This window comes from Peromyscus eremicus, chromosome 1, assembly GCF_949786415.1.
Source record: "Peromyscus eremicus chromosome 1, PerEre_H2_v1, whole genome shotgun sequence".
Lineage (NCBI taxonomy): Eukaryota > Metazoa > Chordata > Mammalia > Rodentia > Cricetidae > Peromyscus > Peromyscus eremicus.
Window position 1 is genome coordinate 104,988,910 of NC_081416.1, and position 16,483 is coordinate 105,005,392.

The 16,483-nt window shown below is 39.5% G+C and overlaps 1 long non-coding RNA gene across 1 annotated transcript; it reads right to left on the reverse strand.

The window, feature by feature from the left end:
• Positions 1 to 15,698: 15,698 nt before the first annotated feature.
• Positions 15,699 to 16,250, reverse strand: LOC131902107 (uncharacterized). The gene is made up of 2 exons (XR_009377012.1): positions 16,171 to 16,250; positions 15,699 to 15,995 (listed from the first exon to the last, which is right to left on the reverse strand). It is a non-coding gene; the product is annotated as an uncharacterized LOC131902107 (long non-coding RNA).
• Between the last annotated feature and the right edge of the window lie 233 nt (positions 16,251 to 16,483).

The window sequence follows — 16,483 nt, forward strand, 5'->3', positions numbered from 1 at the left end:
GGCATGCTTTGTTTTGCCTATCTCTTCATTCTCTGTTTCTCTATTCTTAGCCCTGGTATTATTCCTAGTAACAATGTTGAATTAACAAGTTAATACACACAGGGATTTTTCTTTAAATATTTGGCAAAATCCTGGATTGCTTTCAAAATAAGAAGCTACTCAGCCTGCCTTAAAGATGAAAACTTGGAGGACTACATAACTTACTAACCTTGCTCTGGGGATATCATAACTTGGCAAAAAAAAAAAAAAGCCTTATAAACCCCCTACTTGGGAACAGTGAGATCTGTGTACACTTTGATCGGCTTGCCAATAGGGCAGAGAGAAGGACCCTTTTGTGAAAGAGTCATCAAAAGCTTCAGAGCAGAGATAGGGAATGACCAGGGTCATTCTGAGACTCCCTTGATGGCTTTGGTTGATCAAGATGAGAACATGGCCAGGTTATCCTGAACTCTGCTATCCATGACTATTTTTATTGATCTCCCATAGAAGAGTGCTGAGCATTGTGTGATGACATGTTCGCAGAGGCCAGAGCGATCCAAAGAAGAGCTGGAGGTGCCTCCTACTGCATTTGCAGTTCTGTTGATTCTGGTCAAGCTGTGGCTGCTGGCTGATACACAGACCTTGCCAATAAACAGACAAGCTCTAAACCTGCTTCAGGATTTGGGGTAAAATAGTAAGTCTGTGTTCATTCATTTACTTACATATTTTTCAAATAGTCACTTATTTAGACATTTACCCACTCAAGGACTAAACAATCTTTTCATTCTTTACTGTAGATGTTTGCTAGGTGATGTGCAAATGAGCGAAGCCCTGACCTAAATGTTCAGGGTATATCTGGAGTGAGGTATTTGAGAGCATGTTTCCAAGTGTTTATCAGAAATCATAAATGTTCTATTAGTACATCAAATACAACAGAATCTCAAATAGTCTCTTGATATCCAAGGCTTTATTAAAGATCCCCAAAGTCTCACAAATACATTAAGGGTGCTACCACCCAAACCAGGCTCTGTGCATCTCAAAGTTGTTTCTATGTTCCTTATTTCAATTATTCATGCTTTTAACTACCTGTGTACTTGTGGAAGTACAAGAATGTTGCTATTTTTTACCTGTAAATTTGTTTGATTATTACTTTTGTGAGTCACGGTCTCACCTTGTAGCCTTGGCTGGCCCAGTACTCACTATGTATACCAGGATGGCCTCAAACTTGTAGTGCTCTTGGCCGTTACATTCTAAGTACTGGGATTATAGATACATACCTCCACACCTAGCTGTAGTTATTTCTTATTTTTCTTTTCCTTTCCATTTTTTATACAATTAATTAAAAATAACTCACCAATTCCACCCCTAAATATTTTGTAAGTTTATTCTAAATAGCACTTCTCTAAACCACTCCTTTTAACTGAGGAACTGTTCTTGAATTGACATAATCATCTCAAATTGGTTATAAATAATTGGCAGAGTGTAGATATTGCATCCGTAGTGTTTTTGCCCTAGTGAATGTTAACAATAAAGACCACTAGCTACTATCTGAGAAATAAAAAGCTAGGGATGCTGCAAAGCTCAGTCCCTTGCTTGTTTAAGAAAGAACTTCCTGGTTAGGCATAGGGTCTCTGATCAGACTAGGGAAAACATAGATTTATGATGAGCACATTGTCCAAAAGAAAAGGAATAATGTGAGCTACAGGAATAGTCCTATATGAATAACACTGATGATAAGCTGATGTCCAGGAATATGTTTATTGTCTGACCATCAAGAGTTGAATAACTGAAAGAAAAAAAAAAAGAGTTGAATAACTGGGTTTCAAATTGGTTCTATAAATTCCAAGGCCACAGAGCTGCCATTTGTTGATTGGGGAGGTTTAAAGCTATTTCTGAAGAATTCTGTCATCTCTGATAAAACCACTTCTTTTTCCTTCTTCTCTCCCTGGCTGTATACATTTAAAAAAAATTTTTTTTTGTCATAAGCCATGCTTCAATAATTTTCCCTTTCATGGATATGAGATACCTGCCAGCACCTTCTACAGGAGTAAATATTTGTTCCTCTCCTTCCCAGAGTCCATTGACCATTGACCTTATCTGCTGCTGTTTCCACCTTGATAACTCCTGTCCATCACATTGTTCCTCTTGTGCTCCACTTTCCTCCTCAGTGACTTGCATCTCCCCTTGTATGTCTTTCCTAGACACCTGTGGCTCATTCTGCATGTCCTTCAAGTCTGTGCTAAAAGCCGATCTCCATCTTCTCAGTGAGACCTGCCCTAACCCTTGCCTTCACTGTACCATGCTCATTCCCTCTTCTAGGTTCACTTTTTCTCTGGTATGTTATAATCTAAACACATAGATATAGTGTCGTAGGTATGCATATTTTGCATATATATGTATTTTACATATTTATGCATTGTACTTTTTAATTTTTTTGTATCTTTATGATATAATGAAAGGTCCTAGAGGAGCAGAAGGTTTTGTAAATGTATTTCTAGCTCTAGATAACTAAATAATATCAATAATGTAACACATGCTTGATAAATACTCACTGAATTATTTATCCATCAAACCCCCCCATGTCTCTTTTGACCTTTAATTGTCCCCTGATACTTTCACAGTGTTTATTCTTTTTGATTCCAAGAAATGAATCATCTGATTTCAGTTTTATTTATAATGGAGAAAAGAAAGAGATGCTGCAGAAAGTAAAAGAAAAAGCAAAAGAAAATGGCATTCTAATGTGGCATTCCTCTATTTAGAATAATCCAGTATTTCTCCACTCCTCTTGGGATTCATTCCAAATTCCTTAGCATAGCTTTCACTGTTGACTCCCACATCTTTATACTCTCCGATTTTTCTTTCTGTGACTTCCTTATAAACCATGACTACAGAGGCCTTTATGGCTTCATTTGTGAGGTTTGTCTCTCTACAATAGACATTCTCAGTCTACAGGCTACACTGAATAATTACAGTTCTAACTTAGAGGCTCCAGTTCGGTGGTAATTGATGACATTCTTACCAGTTCTAGCTGATCACTTCTTTCTCCTGTCCAGAATGCCATGGCCATGCCTTTGCTAGAGAATTTAAGTCATGGTGACAAACTATGACTCTTCATGAAACTCTGAATTGAACAAAGGTAGACTCACATTGCCATATACGCCAAAGTGATGCATGTTTAAGCTCATGATCATTTAAGGGGATAGAGTTATAGCCAAAGCACAGAGTGGTAGACACAAGATGCTTTGCCAAGGTTTCCTGGGCAAATGGGTAAGTTAAGAACCTCAGATGTACTGCAACTAGTCCTGCATGTGCTATGCCATACCTAGCTAGAACTTTGAACATACTTTGAGCATACTGGCACCCTCCCAGTTTATGGTTTATTTAGTCCTCTCAGAACTCTCAGGAAATATTACCGACCCCTTTCACGAGGCACAGACACATTAAACAGGTTATCTCTCATGTACACTCCTTTTAAGTGGCAAAGGCTGGACTCAGATGCCTGCTGCTCTCCTCCCTCTCCTGCTTCCCTGTTGTGTCACCTTTCTAGCCTCCGCAGTTCTGAAGGTCTGGGCAGTCCCGGCTTGGCTGCTTACCATCTATGTGACTGTGTGTGGCTTGTACAACACAGCTGAAATTTAGCTTTTGTATTGGCCATGTAAAAACAACAGTCTGTGATTTGCAGGGATGCTCCCTCGATTCTAATCAATAAGAGACATGAAGTTTCCATTCCATTCCCTGTGGGTCACGGGGCTCAGATGGAGAAGCTGAATTACAAGCCTGGTTTACACATGCCTCAATAACTTACGGCCTGTTAAAGCACTGCAGAACCAAGTCAATAGACTTACAGCGTTTCTAAAACCCACCCCATTTTCTATCAGTTCAAGTCAGCAGAAATGACTTAATGTCTTTTTCCCTGAGAATTGTGCAAAAGAGAATAAGAGATGACTCCTCAATCCTTTGACCCCCTCAAGCTGGGTCTCAGTGAAGAAGTCTGTGTGAACTCTGTACTGCAGTCTTGTCCTTGTACATTGAGTGACACCCAGCAAGCAGTCTCTGTGTTCTGCGTATTTCACTTGTGTTTTGCCATTTGCTCATTTGAGCAGCAGAGCATGTAAAAAGCAACATTTTATATAGTCATAAAAAGACTGGTGTTTTTAGAGAGTTAGCCTAAATGCAACTGATTTCAGGGTTTTACAAATATTATTTTTCCTTATTAATGAAATCTGATTCTATTTTTAATGAAGACAAACAATTTAAATTATCCAGAGGACCCTGGAAAAGCAGAATAAAGCCAGATGGCCCAGGTAAAGTACAGACAAGCAGAAGAGATGCACCTGCCCAGGCTTGAGTTCTATGTCTCTGAAATAAACTTGTCAGTGTTCTGACAGACAGCAGCAGGCATGGGCTTTCTTCAACTTAATTTTACTCCATGCTGTTTATGCCAGAGTGGAGTCATTGCATAAATTTCTGTTTTCATTAAAATCTTAGCCATAATCAAAGCGCATGCATGAGATGGAGACATGTTTTAGAATAGTCTGAATCTAAAGGCAGAATTCATGGGTTTTAGTTCACTTCTGGCTACATAGTTTAAGGGTATATAATTCAATTTATATCTATATATCATAACATATCAACAATACTTCAGGATTTCAGATAAAATTCAAGGATTTAATATAAGAGTCTGAAATTTGGGCAATCTAGAGGACTGTGTGTATGTGTTTATGTGTGTGTGTGTGTGTGTGTGTGTGTGTGTGTGTGTGTGTGTGTTTGTGTGTGTGTGTGTGTATGCATGCTCATGGATATACATGCATGTGGAGGTCAGAGATAGATGGTAGGTGTTTATCTCAATTATTCTGCACTTTCTTTTATAGACAAGGTCTCTCACTGAGCACTGGAATGTGTGTGCTGCCACGACCAAGGTTTACTTGGGTTTGGGGGATGGAACTCAGATCTTCTTGTGCATCAGGTACTATACTTATTGAGTCATCTCTCCAGCCCTAAAATTTCTTTTATTAAGCTTACTAGTGGAAGATTTCTTTTTTCTTTCTTTCTTTTCTTTTTTTTTTCAAAGCTGAGGACCAAACCCAGGGCCTTGCATTTGCTAGGCAAGTGCTCTACCACTGAGCTAAATCCCCAACCCCTCTTTTTTCTTTAAACTTATCCTATGCTACATACCCCTTTTGAAACATAGGACAGGAAGGAGAAAAAAACATTAGAAGCCCAGTATCCATATCAGTGGTCTAACATTAGTACTCTGTGTGAGGGGAATTAATTAGAAATATAGATTTTCAGGGTCTATTCTGGAATCCAGTGATGACTTCCAGAGGTAGGTCAAGATTTCCATCCATGTGTACAGCAAACCCTCCATGCCATTCTGATCCCCCATTTAAGAATGGGATCCACGTTCTTAGAAGGGAATAGCTTGTGCTGCCTTTGGAGTTTGGTCTAAACTCTTAGCCTCATGCCTGTAACTTAGTGGGGAGAATACAATTAGAAGAAGTCATTAGTTCAATATTTCTCAAGCACTGATCCCTCTTTGGACAATTTTAAGAATGTTAATCCCACAACTAGTCAAAGTATGAGCACTGATGCTTCATTGACTTCCCCCTGTTAATTCTTACCCAGAAATTCTTATGTGCTCCATCCTTGGAAACTGAAACTTTCTGCTCACCCTCAAGGCAGGAATCTTAATTGTGTGTTCTATACATGCTGTCTTATGCCCACATATTCCTTCTCACCTCATATTCACTAGTACCTCTCATGATGGCAAAACCTGACAGGTCACTTCCATCCCAAAGGCCTAGAAGGACTGTTGAACTCCCCGTGGGCTTTCCTATGTTATATAGAACAATGAAAGTCCAGCCTGGGGCCACTGTAGAGGGGTATGTTTCACTTGCAAGGGTGGCTTTGGGATAGCTCTGCTCTTTCTAAGGACCAGGACACCAGATATAAAGAGAACACCCCTTGAATATTTGTTAAGGTAGGTCATGCAGTTTAATTATCACAAACCATGCCAAACACAACAAGGCTATGAGTTTTTTACACCATATGTAGTGAATCATTTATGGCAGGTATGATCTAATTAGATTGTATTTGTGTATGTGCATGAGTGTGTGCACCTGTGTGTGTGTGTGTGTGTGTGTGTGTGTGTGTGTGTGCACAAAGATGCATATGGAGGCCAGCACTTAATCTGCCTCATGGATTTTCTATTGAAACTGGGTCCATTTTTAGGTAGGATGGCTGTCTTATGGTCCTTCAGAACTTTCCTGACTCTGTCTCCCCAGTTCTGGGATTGCAGTTGTGCATCACCATGGCCAGAGGTAGTATTATAATTATTGTTATTATTATTGTTATCATTACTATTATTTTATTTTCAAACACATGCTCTGGGAATTGGACTCATGTCCTCATGACTATGAGGCGAGCACTTTATCAACTGAACCACCTCTCTCACTCATCCGTTTCCTTTCTTCACAGAAGTTGCTGGTAAGCACAAAAAAGTTCAAATTCTACCCCATGAAAACAAAAGGCAAAACATTAACTAGACATTTATATAATGTGAACAAGAAGCATCTCTTTGAATACAAAGCCTGATAATTACACTGATGTCTCTGAGAACTGATGCCGGGTTTGGCATTTTAGACAGGAAATGTGTGAAAATAAGGAAACTGAGATTTTATATGACCAATTTACACTACTCACTTTTTCTGCACCCTGCCTGTCAAGCCTTAGTGTGGTTTCCAAGTAATATCTTCCCACTGAGATGCATATCACCAAATGGGTACAATTTTGCCTACATCATTCACTGTGTCCAATTTGGTCATTGCAAGCAGTGTTAGAGACGGCAGACATCATTTCATTCAGGACAGTGAGGTAGGTGCTGTGATAACCACCTCACTTTATGCAGAAGACAGTGGGACAAAAAAGAAAATTGTCTCACCCACCCCCATAAAATCACTAAGCAGAGCACATTAACAGCATCAGCCCAACACAGCAAATGGGAGTTGAAATGAGTTTTCTTTCCTGCGATAGACTCAGAAGTCTGAGGTAAGATTGGAGAACCCATCTCTTCAGCGTTCTCCAACTTCTCACCATACCGCCCACACCATGTGATGAAGCTTTCTCTTGGTTATCCTCCATACGCTCAAACCATCATCTACAACCAGCTTCCTACATTTAAGTTTGTCCTGCTTCACTGAGACCCACACTTCCCAAAGTTCCACTGCAAGTCAGAAGTGGCACATCAGAAGAGCAACAGCAGTCACTTAGCACAATGTCTTCAATCTGTTTTATAACCCAATCTGACTAACGTACGCTAGGAAATCCCTCACGGTTCAGACAGACATCCTCTAGATAGAGATCACCAACTTGGGTCACAGAGCAGTCCATCCTCTCGACCCTGGGCAGCATCTCACAGGCTTCCCTCTGAAGCCCTCCTCTGTTGCAATTCAGTTCCAGTCACACAGTATTCTGTAATTAACATCATTGTCCAAAGAAAAAAGTTGTTTTCTTCTTTCACCACTTTTTTTTTCTCTCCTTTGAAAATACAAGAATGTAATGCAACCTGAAACTGTCTTAGTGATTTAAAAGGAGAAGCTCACTAAAGTGACTTTTAGCAAAAGATATATGAATAAACTAAAAGGAAGAAAAGTTACCAAATGTTCAGAACCAACATCATCACTTGCAATAGTACCCTTACCTTTCAGTGAAAGAAGAGATCAATTTCAGAACATCTCTTCACTCCTCCACAGAAACAGCATCTGCCAAGAAAATGATTAATGGCTGTTACTTATTTGGCTCTAAAGACTGAAATCCACAGTTTTCAGAATCCACTATTAGCTCATTTCCTAGGGCTTCTGGTTAAGATCTGAATCCAGTGCTTAATGAGATGTAGGGCAGAATGGCACAGGCGATATCCTGACTGTGAAGAGATCAGGGTCTTTGTTCTTACCCTGCTTCAAATGTAGGAGAACCTGAATAGTTACACAAGCATAAATGGGGCAGCACTGAGTAATCCCTGAATGGCAGGGATTTGTGAAAGGAGAAGAGGGTGAGGAAGGACAAAGAGAGTAAGAACTGTAAGGGAGGATGAAGGTAAAGAGTAGGGAATTGGAACACTAGAGTAAATGAAGACGCTTACGTACTGCCTGGTAAAAAAAACAGCAAAGGCCATATAGAATTAGTAACAAGCACATTTACAAAGCTAATCAACTAAGCCACATATTAGGATCGCTTGAGTAACCTAAGAATAATCCTGATGACAAGGCTGTGCCCCAAACCAATTAAATCAGAACCTCTGGGGTAGACGCCAAGCCTCAATATTTCTTTAAACCTCCCCAGTGGTTCCACTATACAGGCAGGCCTGAGAGTCAGTGTTCTGTAGATGGTGCCTTTGCATTAATCTCTACCTGATCATCGGTTGCCATGGAAATGTGTCTACCAGCTGGGTGAGGGTTGTCCTACCTCCAGGTTACTTTCAGAACTAAAAATAACTGATACTTTTCAGTCACTTGAAGAATCTTTGTATGCTCTGCAGAAAAACTAAAAACCTCCAATACAACCCATTCTTGTATCCCTCCAGGTCTGCTTCGTGCACTCCAGCTGAAATCTTCTAGCCACAAACCAAACAGTAGCAGAAAAGCCACTGGTCACTAGCTTCTCATTTGTGGGGTTGGATCACCCCTAAGGGTTGCATCTTGTTACTGTTATATAGCTAGCCAAATATTAGAAGGCTTGGGCATTGCTAGGGCTGGACCCGTTCCTCATAATCAATAGCCTATATAACCAAGAACTGACACAAAAGGTGTTATTACTGGTCAAAGGAATGTGACTCAAGCCGTACCTCTGGACCTGGGAGGAGACATGACATCCTGAACTCCCCAGAATGGCATTAATAATTACTTACCCAAACCTCACTCTGAGAGCCTTAAACCTTCCAAGATTATTTTCTAGCCAGAAACTTCAAAAGAATGAACAAGGATGCAATATTTCCCCAGTAACACTCTATCCAATGGGGCTGGGGCTTATAACTCACTTGGGCAGGAAAAAGAACCAAGCAACTTCAGGAATCACTGTATACTTTAGAGACCCGAGAAATATAAAGGCTAGCTAAAATGGTAGATTGAGGCATTGGTCCGTTTGGCCATCCTGCACTTCCACCCCAGAGAATGTGCTCTGTTCTACTCTACGATAAATTCTGCCTTTCTTCCATGCTACTCTGTCTCATCACAGTTCTTTCCACTGAGATCTCAAGGATTAGAGGCCCAGGGAGTCCAGAGTTGTTGCTTATGGGTCAGCATGATACAACTCTGAGGTTATAGACAACAGGCTTTTAGAACTTCTATCTTTGTATTGTCTGTTTCATTTTCTAACTATGTGACAATCAGTTAATTTGGAATCGATTCAGTCTTTTTATCTGTATAATGAAGGTAGTAATACCTCAGAAAAATGTTTTTGAAGATAGAAACCCTGATTGTAAGTTTCAACTGTCATATCATATTCTGTTTCTAGTAATAATAACAATAAGGTATGCACCACCTGTTTGCATAAAAACACAAAAAATTAAGATTAAAGGCAATTTATACACATATCTTTTCTCTATTACAACAGATTCCTACTGATACTTAATATTATAAGATTCTTATTTTTTGCATGCCATTCTTTAACAAATTGTTATCTCCCAAATGTACAAAGTACCACATTCTTCTGGGGCTTGAGGGTATTTGTGAGGTTATGTGTTGAGGGAGGATCAGCACTCTGTTAGGATGTTTGAGTCTTCTCATCAATAAACCAAGTAGTCTGTCCACTGAGCTTTGGCAAGTGAAATGGCCTCAACACATGATTCTTGTGGGGATCAGAACCGTGTGATTAAAATTCTGTCAGTCACTAAACATTTCCCAAAGTCAAGGCTGCTGTTGAGACATGCACCTCAATATAGTTACAAATGCTGTTACCTTTGAAAAGCAAAGGAAAAGAGAGTTTTTTTAAAAAAAGAGCAAAACAATTCATTTTCCATCTAATTAAAGTCATTATAAACAGCCTCCTAGTGCTTAACCTTTTTTCCTCCCAAATCCCAATGTTTCTGCTAGATGTTCAGATGTGGAGCTTCATTGAGGTTTTTCTTAATTGCCTTTCCATCACTAATGGGATTCACTTCATTATTACCTCTGCCAAAAGCTGCCTCCCACTCTCAGCCCCCATGCTGGGCCATTTACATGCCTATTTATAATGCACAACTCGCTAAATGCTGAAGTCATGCCACCTTCAAAGTTTAGGAAGCTAAATTGAAAAGTGGTCCCTCTAATTAGGAAACACCGACTGAAGTGATACTTTTCTTATATATCTATAAACTCCCTATCTTAACCCCCTCCTCTTTGTTCATTTGCACCAAATTTTATCATCCTTCCTTCCTTTTCTCCTTCTCCCTCATCTGATTCATCTCTCCCTTTTGCATCCCTATTCTATACCCAGAGCATCTTAAGCCATTTCCCTGTATCTACAACCACCTCAGCGTTTTATTGAGCGCTGACTTCTACCATGTTTGTTTTGTTTGACACCAATCAAGATGTGTGATCTGTGTTTAATAGATTCCAGTTGAAAGGTGAACATAGCAAAGGTTAGCAGAGAAAAACAGATGATGAAGATCACGGTGTTTATGGACAATGTAGTCAGGGCAGAGGGGTTCAGCCTGTAACCTTTGGATAGAAACAAAGAATCCCACAGAGCTATCTTGTCAAAGAAAGGACATAGCCCCGAGAAGATTTTTGCAGGGAGGGTGGGGGTGGAACCCCTCAATGAAAACAGTGGAGCAAGAGCTGCAGGGATCCAGACCTGCATCCAACTAATAATGAATGCCTTATTCTTTCTCCTTTCAAACACAAGATTTTAAACACTGGAGTCTAGTCCAAGAGAATGAGTTAGTAAGGACAGGATAAAAGGACCAGCCAGAGTCTTAGAAGTTCCATGAGAGGGTAGCCAGGGCTTTTTAGGTTCTCTGTAATTCTGTTGGTTTGTAGGTTACGAGGTTCAGTTGCTGTGGTCCATTAAATTCTATTTCCTGTGAGAAGTAAAATGGTGGGGTCTTGCTGGACAGTGGTAGCACATGCCTTTAATCCCAGCACTTGGGAGGTAGAGGCAGGCCAATCTCTGTGAGTTTGAGGCCAGTCTGGTCTAACAGAGCCAGTTCCAGGACAGGCTCCAAAAGCTACACAGAGAAACCTGCCTCAAAAAACCAAGAAAAATAAAAAAATAAATAAATAAAAATAAATGGTGGGGCCTTTTGTTGTGTGAACAGGATGGTGGTATGGCAAAAACATTGCTGAGGACATGAAGGGCTATTGGTGGAACAAGAGACATCCCAACAATTTAGGTGATTTCTGAACCTTTATTTACTGAAGTATAGAACAGATTGCATGTCTATAATTAGAAACAGGAGCATCAAGAAGTAGCTGTTGATCTAGCCTCTGTCTTCAAAGAGTTTACAGCCCTGCTGGAGAAAAGTACCAACTCCAAAATAATGAACAAGTTATAACTAAAGGAAAAAATCAATTGAAGGCAAAAGGGTTAGGTATAGTATGATGCTAGTGCTAAGACTAACTTAAGGGAGACTCTAGAAATTATATGTGTATGTATATGTATATATCTTTATATTCAAGAAGAGTGTATGACACTCAAGATTCCATACTTGGTAGTACATGAACACTTGACATAAGACTCTGATTATAAGAGATTTTTAAATTTTACTTTATATTTATGTTGTGTTTGTCTGAAAGAGAGAGGAGGGAAAGGAAGAAGGCTGAGAAGGGGGAGGGGAGAGAGAACAAATGTTATAAATGTTATGGTATACATGTGGATGATGCAGAGAGCAACTTTCTGTCAGTATATTATCCCTCTTCCTCCTCCTTTTTCTCTTCTTCCTCCTCTTTCTCTTCCTCCTCCTCCTCTTCCTCTTCTTCCTCCTTCTCCTCCTCCACCTCCTCCTCTTCTTCCTCTTCCTCCTCCTCTTCCTCCTCCTCCTCCTCCTCCTCCTCCTCCTCCTCCTCCTCCTCTTCTTCTTCTTCTTCTTCTTCTTCTTCTTCTTTTTCTTCTTCTTCTTCTTTTTCTTCTTCTTCTTCTTCTTCTTCCTCACCTCCTCCTCCTCCTCATTATTATTATTATTATTATTATTATTATTATTATTATTATTATATTCTTACACTTCCACCTTGTTTTTGAGGCAGGGTTTCTTTTATTTCTGCTATGCTAATAGGAACTTTCAGTTCTGGGATTACTGATACGTCCCACTGTATTCAGCTTTTTACATGGGTTTCGGGGTGAACTCAAGTCATCAGACTTATGAGACATGCATTTTACCAATAGAGACATCACCCCAGTCCTTGTAAGAGGTTTTAATCAGCTATGAAAAATACTGCCATGCAGAGAGAATAGGAGACAGTGAGAGCACCAAGAGAGCACAGTAGACCACACATCCTTGTTTATTCCATAAAATAGCTTCAAAGATGAACCACCAAGGATAAATCAAAGCAATCTGGGAAAGTTTTCTTGTTCCTTCTCCTGGTCAATTATTTGATATTTTTTGGCTGCTTGTGCCAAGCAAACAATACCTACAGAATAGAATGTAATGCATCCTGGCCTTCTGACTTATAAAGTTGGGGCTTGGCCAGTAAAAATGAAGTAAGAGAAATGGTGGAAAATGAAATGAAGTATATTTTTGTTGTCCTTCTCTGCTGTGATAGTATCTCAGTGTCTGCTGGGACTATAGTCATGGCAAGTGGTACCTTCTTTGGGATTCTGGGCTCTGGTTTACAGCTTGCTCTAGATTTCTGGACTTCGGTAAGGGGTGAAAGGGAGTGAGAACTTCCAGGTTGGCAGCAGCTGAAGAATTGATAAAGCATTCTTTTCTCACTACCCTTATCTTGTCATCTCAGACCTACCCACACCTCCACAAGAGGTTCTAACTTTAAAAGTGCTTCCTTTGAACAGTTACAGTTGAACTCTTCTGGTGAAGAACTGGTTGAATCCTTCAGTGAAGGTGAAGTTGGCTGATACATGAGCTAAAGAAAGTGAAAGGTGGGTTATGAAGACAGAACTATATGGTCAGCATATAGTTCTTATCTCTGTATGATGAAGAAGAATGTGATACTGGCAGAAAAAGAAGAGATGAATAGCGACGTCAAAATACAAAAGGCTGTGAATGCTATTCTAAGGAGTTTCTGTGCAATCATGTAGAAAAGTGATTACAATATATTAAGTAAATGATAGGAAAGGATTTTAAAGTATGTACATTGTAATGACACCTAGGGAAAAGAATATAATTAAATACATTCAAATGATAACTATGGCTCCCATAAGTTTGCAATACAGATTTTCTTGATCTCCTCTGCTTGGCAAATAGCTTGGAATGGAAAATGTAGGTTGGAGGTGTAATATGTACCTGATGGGGGAATGTCTTTCTGTATGCTGTGAATATATGTTGCTCTGATTGGTTGATAAATAAAGCCATTTGGCCTGTGGCAAGGCAGCTTAGAGATGGTAGAAAATCCAAACAGATGAACAGGAAGGAAAAAGACAAGGCAGAGGAGACACTGCCAGCCACCACCATGAGAAGCAAGATGTAAAAGTACCAGTAAGTCACAAGCCATGTGGCAAACTATAGTTTAATAGAAATGGGTTAATTTAAGATATAAAAACTAGATAGCAGAAGCCTGTCATGGCCATAGTTTAAAAATAATATTAGCCTGTGTGTGATTACTTGGGTCCAAACAGCTGCAGGACTGGCGAGTGAGAGAGATTTGTCCTCACTGAGGGCCAGGTGGGACACAGAAAAACTTTCAACCATATATACCTTTAAAGAGGACATGTGCCAAGTAATCTCTCATGTGAAATAAATACTCCTGAGGACTCTGTATAAGATTCATGCCTCTGACTGGCTCACATCCTTTTTCAAGGCAACTGCACTACTGTGCAAATGGGTAATCAAAACTCTCCAAAACAAGCTCTTAAAGGGCAGGGGAGACCTTAGAAACAGAAGCAGATGACTTTTTTTTTTGTCACTCAAGAGCATACTCGGTTCAATTGGGTTGCTTTTTGCCCAGAATTTTCCATTATCTTTGACAATGTGCCTTACAATCCTTGATATCTAAGAGTCAAGAGACTGTAGTATGCCAAAAGAGTGCAAAGCCCTTTACACAGAACATTTTTAAATACTCACAACTCTATGAGGTAGATAGTGACATTATTCTTTATTTTCCTCTTAGGAAAATTGTTTAGTGAAAGTAGACTTGATGGTCAAGATGGCATGGTTGTCAGTGGCAGAACTGAGATGCTGAAGTTCTTACTTCAATAATCATGCTTTAAACATATTTCACTACTGACTATAAAGTTATAGAGTCCATAGAATACAAGTTAAGATCATATTTTAAAGTTCCTCATTATTTTCTGTTTTTATAAGTTATCATTTCATTAACCTTTCATAGAATTGCTCCTAAAGAAGGGGTTTATGGGAATTTAAGTTTCTAATAATTGTAACTGTCATTGTGGGTTAATGGCATTGTGATCTAACAAAGAGATCAGTGTCCATGATTCCAAGTAATGTGAATCTCTTCACAAACAATCAGCCCAGCTAGGTAGGTTTCTCTTGGAATTACCCACTTCCCTACCCTTATCTTTGGGCATTGCTTTTTGAGCTCTGTGTTTTAAACTTGTACCGTGTCTTCTTTTCAGTCTGATAAAAGTGACAGTGTGTCCCACGAGTTATGGTTAATACAAAAATCAAATTAATTAGGAAGTATATGGACATTTTTGAGCAGGAAAGGAAATCCTCTAATCTTAGCAAAAGAGACAGTTTCTGCTACAGGGAAAATCCAGAGAGAGAGCTTCAGGGCTGTGGGCATCTGGAAGAGTGATTAAAGAGTTGGTAACCCTAGTCTCTAGCCCTATGTGGTATGGTGGTCTGGATTTATGCTGTAGCAGATAAGGTGGAATATTGATGACAAGGACAGATTATGTAACACTGCCACCTGACTTCATATAGCTTCTTCTGTCTCTGGGTCAAGTTATTGTTTATGTGGCCATATCTAGCTGGGTGGCAGAAGGAATTTATAATAACCAATGAGCCACAGGTAAACAAGACAACGCCCAGTGATGACAGGTCATAAAGGTCAACCTTCAGTGTCTTCCCTGTGACAATCACACATGCATGAAGGGGTTTAGTACATATGTGTATGGAAGCACAAGAGTTCCAAGAAGGAGCATGGCATCTCCAAGCTCTGAATCACATTACTGGGGCTTTAGTAGTTTTCAGCTCTACCTCTGACTGTGTGACCCTAGATATCCTTTCTACCTATCTGCCTTTGTTTGATCATCTGAAAAGTATTTAAAAGCTAAATGTACCTGTTCACACTAATTTAATTGATAGATTGATACCACATGTGCATATGCACACTTGTGGTATATAATATATTACTTCTTCTCTAGTCAACCTATTTCATCGAGTCAACACATTCTCATTTCTTATTTGATGAAAACAAATTCCCAGAGAAGAAAAACAATTTTTTTTTCAGAAGACAGTTGGGTTTTGGCACATCAGAAAACCCATTGAAGTTGGAATGAGACAATCTAGACTTGGATACCAGCTTTACTGTTGATGGCATTAAGTGTGTTATATATGTCCTCTAAGCATCAATTTCCTTCAGAAAATAAGGCAAGTGGTCAGGACACCCTTTATATATCTCCTTATTTATTTCCCTGAAGTATAAATAGAAGTATCCAAACCAGGAATGTAATAGAAGACTCCTGTTGACATCTGATATTCTGGAGGGCTGTACTCTTGGTGTGAAAGAAGACACCCACCCAGTGCCATACAGGACTCAGTCTTGGTGGTGAAAGCTCTGGAGGGCTTGAAGCACAGGTATTCAGGCCAGCGTGGCTTCTTGGCTTTCTGGGTTACACTGCCGTTATGCTCTCTTCCTCTCCCACCAAACTCAATGGCAGCTCTGCCTGGCAGTACCATCTTGGGACTAGTCAAGAAAATGTTATTGTAAGAGCTTCAAAGGCACCTCAACAATATTTTAGACAATGTGAAATCTACTCAAAATTTAGATAGTCACATCAGAAAAAAACATACATCTTAGAACTGAAAAAAAAATGGGTTAGTACTATTTTTGTAAAATTATTTTAAGGAATAATTATTACCCAGACACTCTGAATGCAATACAGTGACAAGTGATTGATGCTAGTTTTCTCTGTGCCCATGCTTCATATGTATGGTTTCCAGGGGCCACATCAGAACACTGCATCTGTGGGACCAATTTTGCTGCAATCATTACATCATAATGCTGTGCCTGTAATTTCATTAAAAATACTTACTTTGGAGAACTCTTGACTTTCAAGGCATCCCTAGCTGCAATGGAAACATTCTATAATGGTTTACTATCTGTTATATCTCCTTTTTATTGTTGCAAGTTAGAAAAAGTGAAAATTTGCCCCAATTTTTTATTATCAGCTG